The sequence below is a fragment of the Dermochelys coriacea genome, chromosome 14 (assembly GCF_009764565.3).
Source record: "Dermochelys coriacea isolate rDerCor1 chromosome 14, rDerCor1.pri.v4, whole genome shotgun sequence".
In the NCBI taxonomy this organism is placed as follows: domain Eukaryota; kingdom Metazoa; phylum Chordata; order Testudines; family Dermochelyidae; genus Dermochelys; species Dermochelys coriacea.
Genome location: NC_050081.1, coordinates 30,966,140 through 30,980,768, shown reverse-complemented (window position 1 = coordinate 30,980,768; position 14,629 = coordinate 30,966,140). Strand labels below are relative to the sequence as shown.

At 52.4% G+C, this 14,629-nt stretch overlaps 1 long non-coding RNA gene across 2 annotated transcripts; it reads left to right on the top strand.

The window, feature by feature from the left end:
* Positions 1-10,141: 10,141 nt before the first annotated feature.
* LOC122456646 lies at positions 10,142-13,805 on the top strand. Of its 2 annotated transcripts, none has more exons than XR_006275629.1 (5): positions 10,142-10,392; positions 11,105-11,209; positions 11,586-11,721; positions 11,975-12,069; positions 13,731-13,805. It is a non-coding gene; the product is annotated as an uncharacterized LOC122456646 (long non-coding RNA). The 2 variants fall into 2 exon arrangements; XR_006275628.1 differs by having other exon boundaries at positions 10,144-10,392; positions 13,742-13,805.
* The last annotated feature ends 824 nt before the right edge of the window (positions 13,806-14,629 follow it).

The window sequence follows — 14,629 nt, the reverse complement described above, 5'->3', positions numbered from 1 at the left end:
AAAACTCGTGGCGAACGGGGGAAGTCCCGGATGACTGGAAAAAGGCTAATGTAGTGCCCATCTTTAAAAAAGGGAAGAAGGAGGATCCTGGGAACTACAGGCCGGTCAGCCTCACCTCAGTCCCTGGAAAAATCATGGAGCAGGTCCTCAAAGAATCAATCCTGAAGCACTTAGAGGAGAGGAAAGTGATCAGGAACAGTCAGCATGGATTCACCAAGGGAAGGTCATGCCTGACTAATCTAATCGCCTTTTATGATGAGATTACTGGTTCTGTGGATGAAGGGAAAGCAGTGGATGTATTGTTTCTTGACTTTAGCAAAGCTTTTGACACGGTCTCCCACAGCATTCTTGTCAGCAAGTTAAGGAAGTATGGGCTGGATGAATGCACTATAAGGTGGGTAGAAAGCTGGCTAGATTGTCGGGCTCAACGGGTAGTGATCAATGGCTCCATGTCTAGTTGGCAGCCGGTGTCAAGTGGAGTGCCCCAGGGGTCGGTCCTGGGGCCCGTTTTGTTCAATATCTTCATAAATGATCTGGAGGATGGTGTGGATTGCACTCTCAGCAAATTTGCGGATGATACTAAACTGGGAGGAGTGGTAGATACGCTGGAGGGGAGGGATAGGATACAGAAGGACCTAGACAAATTGGAAGATTGGGCCAAAAGAAATCTAATGAGGTTCAATAAGGATAAGTGCAGGGTCCTGCACTTAGGATGGAAGAATCCAATGCACCGCTACAGACTAGGGACCGAATGGCTCGGCAGCAGTTCTGCGGAAAAGGACCTAGGGGTGACAGTGGACGAGAAGCTGGATATGAGTCAGCAGTGTGCCCTTGTTGCCAAGAAGGCCAATGGCATTTTGGGATGTATAAGTAGGGGCATAGCGAGCAGATCGAGGGACGTGATCGTTCCCCTCTATTCGACACTGGTGAGCCTCATCTGGAGTACTGTGTCCAGTTTTGGGCCCCACACTACAAGAAGGATGTGGATAAATTGGAAAGAGTACAGCGAAGGGCAACAAAAATGATTAGGGGTCTAGAGCACATGACTTATGAGGAAGGATAAGGGAGCTGGGATTGTTTAGTCTGCAGAAGAGAAGAATGAGGGGGATTTGATAGCTGCTTTCAACTACCTGAAAGGGGGTTTCAAAGAGGATGGCTCTAGACTGTTCTCAATGGTAGCAGATGACAGAACGAGGAGTAATGGTCTCAAGTTGCAATGGGGGAGGTTTAGATTGGATATTAGGAAAAACTTTTTCACTAAGAGGTGGTGAAACACTGGAATGCGTTACCTAGGGAGGTGGTAGAATCTCCTTCCTTAGAGGTTTTTAAGGTCAGGCTTGACAAAGCCCTGGCTAGGATGATTTAACTGGGACTTGGTCCTGCTTTGAGCAGGGGGTTGGACTAGATGACCTTCTGGGGTCCCTTCCAACCCTGATATTCTATGATTCTATGATTCTATGAAAATTTCGTACAGACAGTGACTTATTTATACTGCTCTATATACTATACACGGAAAAGTAAGTACAATATTTATATTCCAAATTGATTTATTTTATAATTATATGGTAAAAATGAGAAAGGAAGCAATTTTTCAGTAATCGTGTGCTGTGTGACACTTTCATATTTTTAGGTCTGATTTTGTAAGCAAGTAGTTTTTAAGAGAGGTGAAACTTGGGGGTACACAAGACAAATTAGACTCCTGAAAAGGGTACAGTAACCTGGAAAGGTTGAGAACCACTTCTATAGACATACACAAAATATTAAATTTCAGACATTGCCCCCAGCTTCCCCCGCTCCTGTCACTCACATACCCAGAGTGCCAGCTCTGAACATGGATCCCCAAACAAATATCCCCCCCAAACCCCAGCTCTGAACTCCCCCACAATATTCATAATTTCAGCTACAAAAATGATACACATATACAAATAGCATAATTATAATCAGCCAATCATAACCTCTCCATAGACCCCTTACACAACAACCTTTATACAATATTGGCTGCAAATATAAAACAGTGGTCACAACAGTGATCTATACAGTTACAGATGATGTCAATAATGTCACAGTGAGACTGATATTGGAATACTGCATCCAGTTTTGGTGTCCTCATTTGAAAAAAGATGTTGTGAAATTGGAGTTGGGGCAGCAAAGAGCCACCAAATGTTCTGAGGGCTGGAGAAAAATGCCTTCTGGTGAGCTATTGAAAGAGCTCAACCTGTTTAGCTTATCAAAAGAAGATTGAAAGGTGACTGCATTGAAGTGTTGAAGTGCCTTAATGGAGAGAAAATATTGGGTATTAAAGGGCTCTTTAATTTAGCAGAGAAAGGCATAACAAGACCCAATGGCTGGAAGGTGAAAAGAGACAAATTCATATTACAAATAAGGCACAAATATTCAACAGCAAGGATGATTCACCACAGGAACAAGCTACCAAGGAAAGTGTTGGATTCTCCATCTCTTGATGTCATTTAATGAAGACTAGATGCCTTTCTGGAATGTGTTTGCCCAAAAAGTAGCTATTGTGTCATACAGGAGGCCTGTGATATGCAGGGGGTCAGATTAGATGCTCTAATGGTCTCTTCTGGCCATAAAGTCTGCTCATTTCTGAAAAACTGAGTGTAGCATGGGGAGCAGCATCTGATGTTTTACTGTCTAGCCAGCTTGCTTCCTAGAATGAACACTCATTGGTTGGGGTGATCCACAGGGAGTAGCTCAAACCTCCAAAGTGCCTGGCCAGCGGCAGGACATTAGCACAGCAAGGGAGGGGTGTGGCAGTGAGATCACAAAGGCCTTTTGCAGGACCTCAGACTACTGGTCAAAGGTGGTGGGGAGGTGGTGACCTCACAGAGAGAGCTGACATCAGCCGGCAGGACAGGGGTGAGGGCCAGGGAAACCTCGAGACCCCTGTGGCTTTGCTGCAGCAAGTCTCCTTTTTGAGATCTCTCTTTGGGGATTGACAGAGTATAAGGGTTTACGTATGTGAGCGTGAGGAGGAACCTCTTTCGAGTTTTCTCCTTTTCTTTTACTGATTTTACTAGAAAACAGACATCCCTGTTTATAAGGTAAGAGCCTCTTCGAGGTTTGAAACCTGTTCAGTCTGATCCATCTGGTGACAGTTGAATTCTACGTGTGGAAAACATGAGCTTAAGGAGGCAGAATTTTATTCTGCACCTAGAATTTAGTCCCTTAGAATCACTGGGGACATTAGGGGTTGTCCTTTTGTTTCACCTTTTCCTCCATCCCTCCCTCCTTTCTCTTCTTCTCTTTGCTTCTTTTGTCCTTCTCCTGTTGCCCTCCCAACACCAGGAGGGGTGTGTGTGTGTCGCGGGGGAGTGCTCTGCAGCTCCCATTATGGGAGGTCCACCCAAAAATGTGGTCTGAAATAGTGCTCGGGCAGTGATCCCCACCAGTGACCTGGGCCATCCTTTGGGCTCTCTGGTGAGAACTCTCAGCCTCCTGTCCTCAGTCTCTACCCTGATTGGCTAAGCAGGGGGTTATTGACAGGGAGGAGACTCAGGTCCTTGTTGTTCTCTTTTAAGACCAAGTAAATAAGTCATAACCAGTCATATGTTTGATTAATTTTGCTGCTTCTCTGCATTAATTGTCTCTGAGCAGTTCATGATTCTCTTGAACATTCCAGTTCTCCTAAAATACTTGCTGAATAATTACTGTGCACTATTGTTGGTCTGGAGCTCATTTGAGAGCACTTTATTCAGGTCATTCAATGTATGAAATTCAAGATCAGATGATTAGTTTGAAAATCAGGGCTCTTGGGTCCTATTCCCAACTCTGCCACTGACTGGCTGTGTGACCTAAGACAAGTCAATTCTCCTTTCTCAGCCTTAGCTTCTCCCTTTTTCAAGTAGGGATAATAATGATCCACTCCTACCTACCTCACGGTGGGTGGAGGGTGGGGATCCATTGGAGAGTGTCACTAGGAGTAATGCATAATATGAGGTGTCCTATCACGTTTACTCAGATCAGATTATGACATAATAGAATGCTGAAATATCTATTTTATTTGTATTTCTTTATTTTGAAATTTGTTAAGAGCAGCAACTACTTAGCTCAGACTGAAACATTTTATCTAATTTTTCGAGATCTAAGTGTCTCCTCTTTGTGTGCAACGAGACAATTTAACTTACGGTGACAAACAGGAGATGCTTTGTTTTGCAACAAATATGTTTGCAAAGAACTTTCATCCCACTTGTTATGATTTCAAGAAACAAACTGGTTTAGTCTGAATGGATTTTCTGAGAGAAACAGTTTCAATGAAATTTCCCCACCATCTCGATTCCTGGGCTCTATCCCTGCCTCTGGGGGGTTTGTTGTCCGTTAGAACAGGAGTCAGGACTGGTGGCTTCTCTTTCTGGCTCTGCCACCGCCTTGCTGTGTAGGCCCTTGGGTAGGTCACTTTCCTTCTCTGTACCTCAGCTCCTCCCCATCTGTCCAATGGAACAGGGACAATTCTCAACTCTGGGCAGTCGTGAGCCTGAATGAGATAAGGGGCTTTAAAGCCCTCTGTGAAGGAGAAAGGGGAGTTTCATGGTGTTTAGCACCAAGGAATTTGAAAGTTTGCTAAAATGTCTAGTCTGCGGAAACAAGAAATGGTCGGGGCCAAATTTTTTAACTATTGCCTTTTTTAAAGCCCAATCAGGGATGTGAGTCCCTGTCTTTTAGTTACCTGGGGTTCTTTGCCAGAGAGAAGAGGTTCCTGCCTCCATTTTTGTGGCCTTAACAAACCAGGTGCTGTGCCCCAGTTCTCGTCTGAGATCCCTGAAAAAGAACATCTTCCCATCCATTAACAAGACAGGACCTATCTTTAAAAGGAGAACAAAGAGAACCCTGGGACTTACAGACTAGCTAGCCTCACTTCCATAGCTGGAAAGATACTGGAATACATTATTAAACAGCTTGTCAGCACCTACAGGATAATGTGGTTCTTAGGACTAGTGAGCATGGATTTGTCAAGAACAAATCATTCCAAACCAATCCTATTTCCTTCTTTGGCAAGGTTACGGGCCTAGTGGAGGTGGGTAAACAGTAGATGTGATCTATCTTGGTGTTACTAAGGCTTTTGACACAGTCCCATAGGACATTCACAAGCAAACTAGGGAAATGTGGTCTAGATGAATTTGTGTAATGTGGGTGCAGACTGGTTGAAAGCCCATACTTCAAGAGCCCTTCTCCATGTTTGGCTGTCCAACGGAGAGGGTGTACCTAGTGGATCCGGCACGGATCATTCCAGGGTCTGGTACTATTCAATATTTTCATTAATGCTTTGGAAAATGGAGTGGAGAGTATGCTTCTAAAATTTGCAAATGACACCAAGCACTTTGGAGCACAGGACTGGAATTCAAAATGCCCTTAATAAATTGGAGAATTGGTCCTCTTGAGCCAAACTCCATGGCTGGGCCCCTCTCTGTAGACTGGGCTGAAGTGAAACCTCAGAGCCAAACACTCCTCCTCCTGGGCAGTGTGCTCCGACCTTTAATGGTCAGATGCTGCTTAGCACTGTCAGAGCAGCTTTTGCTTGGGGATTCTCCCAACACTTTCCAATAGTGGGAAAGTATTAAATCCCCATTTGACTGCTGGGACAGAGCCATAGAGGGGGGTGCAACTTGCCCAAAGTCCCACAGGAAAAGGAAAACAAACAGCAATGGAACCAATAGGAAACCCAGCAATGGAACTCAGGAGTCCTGACTCCCAATCCCCTGGTCCAGTCACTCCAGGGAGCACACTCCCTCTCCAAGGCAGGGAGAGTGGACATGAGGGCCTGGTTGTAATTGCCAGCTGTGGGAGGGAGTGCGTAGCAGTGGTTAGCGAAGGGGCCTGGAAATAAGGACTGCTGGGTCCCATCCATAGCTCTGACACTTGGTGTGACCCTGAGCCAGTAGCTTCCCCTCCCCAGGCCTGTTTCTCATCAGTAGGGTTGGGGTCACAGTCCCTACAGCCCAGAGGGTTGGGAGGCTCCAGGAAGGTATGTAAAGTGCTGGGATGTCAGGATCTTGGAGGCGCTGTCACCCCACGCTTTAGGCAGTGTTCTGTACCCCCTGCTGCTGGCCAAGTTTCTCTGTCCCTTGTCAATAAGACAGACTCTTGTTTTCACAGCCAGTCAATCGTCCAGTGTCATCACCCTGCCTGCTGGCTGGGCAGGGTAACTCCTCAGGTCACCATCACCCTCTCCAGCCTGCCTTGGGCTTGGAGAGTGAGGAGAAGGGTAAGGGACAACACTGAACATTCTCCATCCATCACTCCATCACCTAGAGCAAGTGAGTGGCATTAGGGTTCCTCTATGGCATTTCCTGTCTATCTGGGGAGAGGCAGAAAGAGGGGGAGAGAATCTCTCCCAAAGGAGATTGGATTTGCAAACAGCCCCCAGGAGCCCCTCACTCTCAGATCGGGGATGGGCTTCTGCAGAGCCATCTCCAGTGTGTTTGGAAAGGTCCCAGCAATGGGGCTCCCAGCCCTTCCCTTGTGGGAGACCGTTCCCCAGGGTGAGAATCTCTGAGCTGGGCCAGACCCTGTGAGCTGCTGAGCATGAAGATCAATGGGGGCCCTATCCTTGCTATGCCTAGGGACTTTGAAGTGGGGAATGGTTTCCCAGGAGAAGTCCGGACTCCTGGGTTTTGTTCCTTCTCTAGCCTGGGTGGGGGAGTGTGGCCTGGGATGGCAGGAGGGAGCTGCTTGTCCAAAGTGACTGATGGTCTTTGTTACTGATCCCAGTGATCGAAAAGGAGGAGACTCCCCGGTTATTGCAGCACCAGGGATGACGAGGGGGAACGTTGGGAGCAGATCATGCAATGAACTCCTGCCAGCGTGTGTAGCTTGCATTCCCTGCACTCCTGTGAGGGGAGGAGGAGCTGCTCTGGCTGGGGCAGGGATGGGGAGGGACCAAAAAGGCTGGTTAGTGAAAGGCTGCCTTGACCCCAGACTCACGCCTGCTCCCCGCTCGGTTCCAGGATGGCCAGGCTCCTGAGGATGTTCAGGAAGAAGGCTCTGCAGGTGGCCCCAGAGCCTGAGGCTGCCATCTTCCCCAAGCGAGCAGCCCCTCCGTCCCCACTGGCGGGGAAGGAGCTCCCGGCCGGGCCAGGAGGTGGAAGTGCCCAGCCTTCTGGCAGAGTAAACCCGCTCCCGGCGCAGGTGCCGAGGTGGGACAGGCAGTGGCCAGACCAAAATGGAGCTGGGACAGGATGAGGCTGCATAGGGCAGGAAGGACCCAACCGAGGAGCAGAACCAGGCAGAGTGGCTCTGGGGCTTGTTATGTGGGCAGCAGGAGCCCAGCCCTGATTTCCAGCAGGAGGCATCACCCTGCCCGATCACTGAGGACCTTCCAGCCTCCCCAGGGCAGAAGGTGGGGGATCCCTGTCCCAGCACCAGCAGCTTAGCCTGCTCCCCATGGGACAGCAGCAGCGCCTGGGACTTGGGCAGCAGCGAGGCCGATGGACGCTTCTGCTTTGTTCCAGGTGAGGAGCCAGGCTGGGCTCGGGGGGGGGGGGGACTGTGAACACCTTGGGCCCAGGCCCTTGACCAGTGCTATGGGGGGGGGGGTTCCCAGCCCAGGTGTCTGGCCTGAGCCACGTGAACCCCACTGACACTAGATGCTGCCACTTTGGTCCTTGGTGCTCCATTGGGTGGGGAGTGGGGGGAGGAGGCACCTCCCAGAGAGTTCAGGATAGTGTGGGGGGGTCTCTTTGCTATGGGCTCTGAAGGAGTTGGGGGCTGAAGGCATCACTGAGAGGGGGGAGTGTGGAGCCCGATCTGCCCTAAGTCCCGGAGGTGGGAAGGGGGCACATTGCCCCACCAGGCCCCTGTCCTTCCCCCAAGTGGCAGCAGGAGTCACCCTGCCCCCTTCTCTCCCTGGTGCAGGGACCGCCAGGGACTCAGAGGAGGAGGAGGAAGAGGAGGACTGGGTGGACATGGTCACAGAGGAGGCTGCTCTCAAAAACATCTGAGAGCAGCTCCAGGGCTGAGAAAAGGTACAAACGTTCCCCAGCTGTGCTGGAACCAAGATTGTCCTTCTCCTTCCCAGCATCCCAACCCCCTGCAGAGGGTCTTGGCCCTCATGAGCCACCACCCCTAATGGGGGCCTTTCTCCTCCACAATCTGGGACCCCCAAAAAGGGGGTGTTTGTCACACACCAACTGGGGTCTCCTCCCCCCACAAGCCGTGTCCCAGTTCCTGACCCTGCTTGTGTAGGAGTTGTGCGGGATTTGGACAATGGGCAGGTCCCCACTATCCCCCATTCAGGCCTAAGCCCTGCGGCTGATGTGGCTGGGGCAGGAAGGTCCCTGGCTAACTGGCTATATCTCCCCTAACCCCATTCCTGGTGGGTGCAGGATGAGACCCAGCAGCTCCCGTTCCTGCAGGCCATCCACCCCGCGTGTCTCGCTGCACAGCAGAGAGGGCAAGACACGCTGGAGCCGCACTGCTGCAAGGCGTCTGTGGTGGAAAGGATTGTGGTGAGCGAGACATGGCACCCGGCAGCTGGAGGGTGGATGGAGACATGGGAGGGGCAGGGGTCTCCCCAGGCCGATGGCTGGGGGATGATTGGTGCTGGAGGGGCAGCTGAGGGCAGGGATTACTGGGGCTGAAGATTGGGGAGAAGAGAAGGGAGAAATAGTGGGCAGGAATCGGAGAAGCGGGAGGCAGGTGGGGAGATCCTGCTGGCTGTGTGGGGTGCTGGCTGTGTAATCTTCTCAGTGAGGCCCAAATCTCACACGCTCCTTTGTCTCCTTTGGGTCTCACAGGAGCTCATTGAGGAGCTTCCTGATGACTCTCCACCCGGCGCCATCCTGGCCAACTCCCTGATTGCTGTGGGCAACCTCAGGTACCGAGACCCTCTTGCCCGGTTCTCCTCACCCCAGTGCTGCTCAGGCCCAGGGCTGGGAGTCACTGCCCCGCCACTCCCAGGTAACCTCCCAAGGGTGGCTTCTCTGGCAGAGGTGGCAGGAAGGTTCACTCTCTCCTGGCTGCTCTGTTCTTTTCCCTCCAGTAACAGTGCAATGGCTTTGGGGAGAGGCTCACTCCCAGGATCAGATACAGGAGGGGCAGGAGGGTCAAGGGAACAGGCGCCATTCCTGCCCTGTGTGACAAAGCTCTGTCCTTGCCTCTGTGGGTCCCGCGTTTCCTGGAGGATTTCACTAGCCTCAGAGGCTCACTGTGACCCTCCACGTAATGCTTCTTTCTCTAGAGACAAGGGTCACAGTCTACTGAGCCATTTTCATCATAAGCCAGTGAGGGAGGTGAGGAGAAGTTATCCTTCCTTGCACAGTCTCTGTTGTCTCCCAGTCTCAGTGATTAATCAGGGGCAAAGGTGGGTGGGGGAGAGCCCGGGCCCACCCTCTACTCTGGGCTCCAGCCCAGAGACCCTCATAGTATCAGCTATGGTAGCTGACCTTTTAGAAACATGACATGTACAATACCCTGGGCAACTTCCCCCACAGCAGCCCTCACTTCCTCAAGCTCCACTTCATCCTTACCTCAGGATCTCCTTCCTTGTACCTGATATGGTGTGTACTACTCAGCCTCTCCAACCACGCAACTTCTTCCCACAGCTCCTGACATGCACACCCACCTGCCTAATGGGAAGGCTTTTAACTAGTTTCAGCCAGCCCCTGATTGGCTTCAGGTGTCCCAACCAACCTCGCCTTCTCCCTGCCTTCTGGAAAGTTCTTAATTGGCCCCAGGTGTCTTAATTGACCTGGAGCAGCTGCCGCTTCACTTACACTGGTACCAGGGATTTGTTTAGCCTGGAGCTAATATATCTATCTCCCACTACTCTTCCATAGCCATCTGGCCTTGCCCCGTCACACCTGCCATCGTCTGTCTGGGAAACCTTGGCCTTAACATTCCCTGGCTCAGTGCCTCAGTTTCCATTCTCGCCAGCCTCTGCCTATTTCCCTGCAGTTTCACATCCATGTTGGTGCAAGTCCCACTCCTGCACTGCACAGTCTAATACTGGCTCCTCTCTCTTGCCAGCACCATGACATCTGCCCTTGAGCCAGAGCTGGAGACCCACCTCCTTTGAGCTGCCCTGCATGAAGTCTTCACCCTGAGCAGGGAGAAGGACACCACTTAAGTCCAGATAGATCATGCTAAATCATGGATTGAAGAGCCAGCTGTCATCCTGCCATGAATCCTTGCTAATTGCCTGCAGTGGATGTGAATGAGAGAGGCCAGGATATATGTTTGGGGGTCTCACCAGTGCTTCCCAGAGACCCCCTCTTCCCATCCTGTAGCAAGTGTAGCCCCAGTTTCCCTAACTCTGACCCATGACTCTCCCTTCACCTGCAGGATCTGCATAGGGTCTTGCCAGACCTCCTGGATGCCATTCTGGGGAACCTGCTGGCAGAGTCCCCAGACATCAACAGGCTCCACTACATCTTGGAGGTGAGCCCAATGAGAGGGGTGGGGGCAATTTTACCTTAACTCTTAGATCCATTTTCCAGTCTGTCCTCCTAGGTGGGCCCCCAGTGGGCCGTCCTTGGTCAGGGCAGTCAGTGCAACGAAGCGTCAGGCCCTTCCTCCTTGAAGGACAGAGGAAGGAGCTGTGACTTCAAGCCAGAGTTCTGCCTGGTTCTGTTGAGCACTAACCATGGGGCCCCTGGCTGGCTTGGGGAGTGAGAGTCTGAACCCTTCCTGTGAGATCCAGAAGATGGTCCTCAGAGAAGAGTCACAGGCTCATTCCTAGAGAAAACAGGAAGACCCCAGAGAATCAGCCTTTGTCTCTGACAGGCCCCGAGATTCCTGGGGGGATTGTGCTCACACTCAGTCACTTCACCCAGCCAAAGACTTCAGAGCCAGGGAGGGCCGAGGGGTCTGTCTCCTTCCTGGTGAGTTGTTCAGGAATCAGGAGTTCAGAGAGGATGGGACCAGCCCTGACACCAAGCATTGTCCCAATCTAGAGAGACAAAAAGAAGTTGTGACGTGCAGGATACAAGCATCGTCCTGGGGACAACAATCCCCTTCTAAAGCTCTGTGATCAATGAATCAGATATTCCACCCCACATACAATGTCTCAGCCCCCTGGGGATGGGGAGAGGCTCATTAGCACAACACATGCACCTGCCCATTGATCCTGACCTGCCTCCTTTCCCCACAGCACATTAACTACTGGATTGTGTCCAGGGTGTCATGAGAGAGAGCCTGGGCCATTAGGAGCAGCACGACCCTGCTCAGATTCACCATCACCCTCCCTGAGTTCAACGTAAGTGGCCTCTGACCCCAGTTTCCTGAATCCAGGTGTGGGTGGGCTGGATCCAACGGGCTGTAGGATCTGCTGCTGCAGGGGCTGTGGGTTAGGAGTGTTCCTCTTGGAGAGGCAGAGTCAAAACAGAGAATGAGCCTGGCTTGAGTCAAGTGTTCTTCTTGTCCTGGTTAAGTGGCGAATCTCACTTTTAAGGGTACTATGCTCCAGATTCATGCCTTCCTGTCATCCTGGAGCAGCTAGGGAAGCAAATCCTCATGGAGGGCCCTGCTCCAGGCTCCCTTGCAGGCAGAGAAAATTAAGGGTTTAGCTCTAGCTCCTAACCTCTACCATCTCCTGCAGAGGGGCTGAGGGGAAGGAGAGTCCCTTCCATTAGAACTCAGCCGAATTCCCTAGGATGGGTCACCACATGGTACAGCTGACTCTGTTTGTCGGTGACCCATCCAAGGACATCAGCTGGCAGGCCATGGAGCGGGTTTACTGGCTCTACCAGCTGCTGCTGCACCAGAGGGGTAAGGAACCCAGCTGGGAAATGGCACCTGATTCAGAAGTGTGAGACTGGGACCCCAGCCAATTTCTCTCAGACTGACCCCACCTGGAGGATGAGTCTCTGTCTGTTTCTTTCTCTGTTCTACATCACGCCCTGCAATTGTGTTGGGTCAGGCACACAAAAAGGACTCTGCCCACTGTGCAGCCACCAATGGGCTGGAAGGACACAAGCACTGCAACCAGAATGACAAACGTGTGTGTGTCTCTCTTTCCCAGGCCTGACCATCCATGAGGCTGAAGACTTGTGGGTCTGGGACTGGCACCAGGACAGCAGACTCCTGGGCTACAAGAACACAGCCAGGGTGGGGAAGGTAAGGACACTCTGCCAGGGCATGACACAGCTCTGGCAGTGCGGGTGGCTGCCTCCTGGAGCCACTAGACGGAGATGCCGTTCTAGTCCAGGATTTGCAGCCTAGTTCTGGGCAATCTGCTGAAGCCTCACATCCGGTTGGCTTTAGGTCTTCAGAAAGTTCTTCTAGGAGGGGCAGAGAAGATTATTCCTCCGGACAGCAGTGCTGGCCATCCATGACCCTCTGCTGCGTGTCAGCCAGGCTGGGCTGCTCCTCACCTACTCCCTCCTGGGGGAAGCCCAGCAGCTGATGGGGACAAGGTGAGCAGCTGCATTAGACTCAGGTGATTGGGGTGGGGCCCAGGCCTCATTCCCAGCCTATGGCCATTTGCTGGCCTGGCAGCAAGGAGCCTGGTGGGGAATGAGAGTGAGAGCAGGTGCTACTGGGAAGGGAGATGAATTCACCTCCATGAGCAGGAGGGAGCCATCTTGTCCCCGGAGCAGCTCCAACCCAGCTCTTTAGCAAGGCTAATTAATGACAAGCATTGCCTCATCATGGACTTGTGTTCTTGGGAAGGGCAGCAGAGTCCTCTAAGTGCCCCTTGAGAGCCTCTCCTGTCACCCAAGCCACCGCCTAGAGTTGCTCCCATCACTGGCAGCCTGGGAGGCCAAGGACTGTCGAACGATGGCAACTGATCTGCCCCATTCACCAGGGCTGCCATCCTGCAGCTTCAGCATTAGTGGCTGGGATGACTTGGGGAAAGGTCTGAACCTCCCCACAGCCACTTCACTGCTGCCAAAATCCCTCCTGCCCCCACTGCTAGAGCCCCCTCCCTGCCCAACCTGGGTGGGGGTGGAGGAGAGGGGTCTGAGAACTGTAGCTGTGGATTGGAGGTGGAACAGCTGTCAGGGGCACTGAGGGGGAGGTGGCAGGAGCTCACCCTACAAGGAGGGGGGTTGGCACTGGAGGTCACTAGAAAGGACAACAAGACTCCATTTCTGGGGGCAGGAGGGGGAATCCATCCCTCAGAGGTGGGCAGGTGCTGGGTGGAAATGCTGCTGGTTCCAGGTGCCCTTAACTCACCCTGATTCCGCAGGAGCATCTGGGTATCTGACAGCTCCTCGTTCCCTTGCAGCAGGAGGGCGTCACGGCCAATGTGATGCGCCAGCTCCACGTCATCCGGCACTTGCGTCAGATGCCCGAGGCACTGCAGGAGCTCTGCCTCTGAGGCCACCAGCAGCTCCCCCGCTCCCTGCTGCAGGTACTGCTCTGGCTCCCTGTAAATGGGGAGCTAATGGAAGGGAAAATGGAGCCCCCTGGCACTCACAGAAACTCTCTCCCCTCTCTGTGAAGCTGGGTCCTTCCCTTTGCCCCCCAAATTCCTTCATCTGGGGCCGGAGCTCTTTCTCTCACACCCATTCCCCTCCCCCTTTCCTAGGTCTACCTCCATCCCATTCCCCCTGCGCCCAGGCCGAGCTCTCCTTGCCCCATAGGGTGAAGAAGGCCGTTGTGTCAGGGCCCCGGCCCCAGCCCCAGCCCCACTGAAGCTCGCAAAGCTCCACTTTTGAGGAGGTGGGGGTGGGACAGAGGATCAGGGCTAGCTTCACCTCTTGCCCTTTATTCTCCCCTTGGCCCTTCTATGGGGTCTCTGGGTGTGAAATGAATAGGAGCCTCCTTCCCAGCTGTCTTCCAGGCCCTGGGATCTGGCACAGCCTCCCAGACGGGCGCATCCTGTAGCTGAGCCATGTCAGGAAGCATTGGGGCATGTCACCTCGTCCCATCAAATCAAGCAATGCTGGCTCTCAAAGAGGCTTAGATGGAAGACCCCACTCCCTCATGGAGGTAAGAGCCATTTACTCCTTGGGGTATGTGGGTCTCTTGGGAGAGAAATGGCATCCCTGATGCATAGCCTGGCTGCGAGCTTCCCCTGTCCTTGGCTTCCAGCTCTGGGACAGAGACACCTCCATCATCGTACCACCCTGGTTTTGTTCTTAGGAAGGGGCTCCCCAGAGATGTCCTTGAACCTGGACTCCTGAGAGCATTTCTGGCAGGAGGCTCCAGCCCCTCGGGCATGAAGAGAGCATCAGGTAGTCTCATTCACATGGCATCTCCAGTCTCCAGCTCCACTTCCCGCAGCAGGGAAAACAAACCCATCTGCTCCCAGAATCTCAACTCTTTGACTTCCTTCCACTCAGCAGTGGGGTTTCTCCAGCCCCCTCACCACACCTGTCAGCCTCTGAATGATGAAGACTCTGAATGTCAGTCACCAGAACAAGCAAACTCCAGTTCCAGGCAGTGGGGTCTGTGTATACTCAGCCCCTCTGGAAACCAGGTCTGAAATGGGGAGCAAGAACCCCAGGCCAATAACAGTAGGAGCGGGCAGAGCAGGCCTGTAACAGGGTGCTTTACCCCGGGCTGCGCAGCCTGGGGCCTAGCCAAGCTGATTACAGAATGAGCCCTAACTGAGAGGCACCATGAACCTCCCCCTAAACAGCCAGACTTCAGTGGTGACACAGCCCAGCTGGGGTATCCACAGGAATGAGAACAAGATAGTCGAAAGCAGCAAGGAAACTTGAGAAGA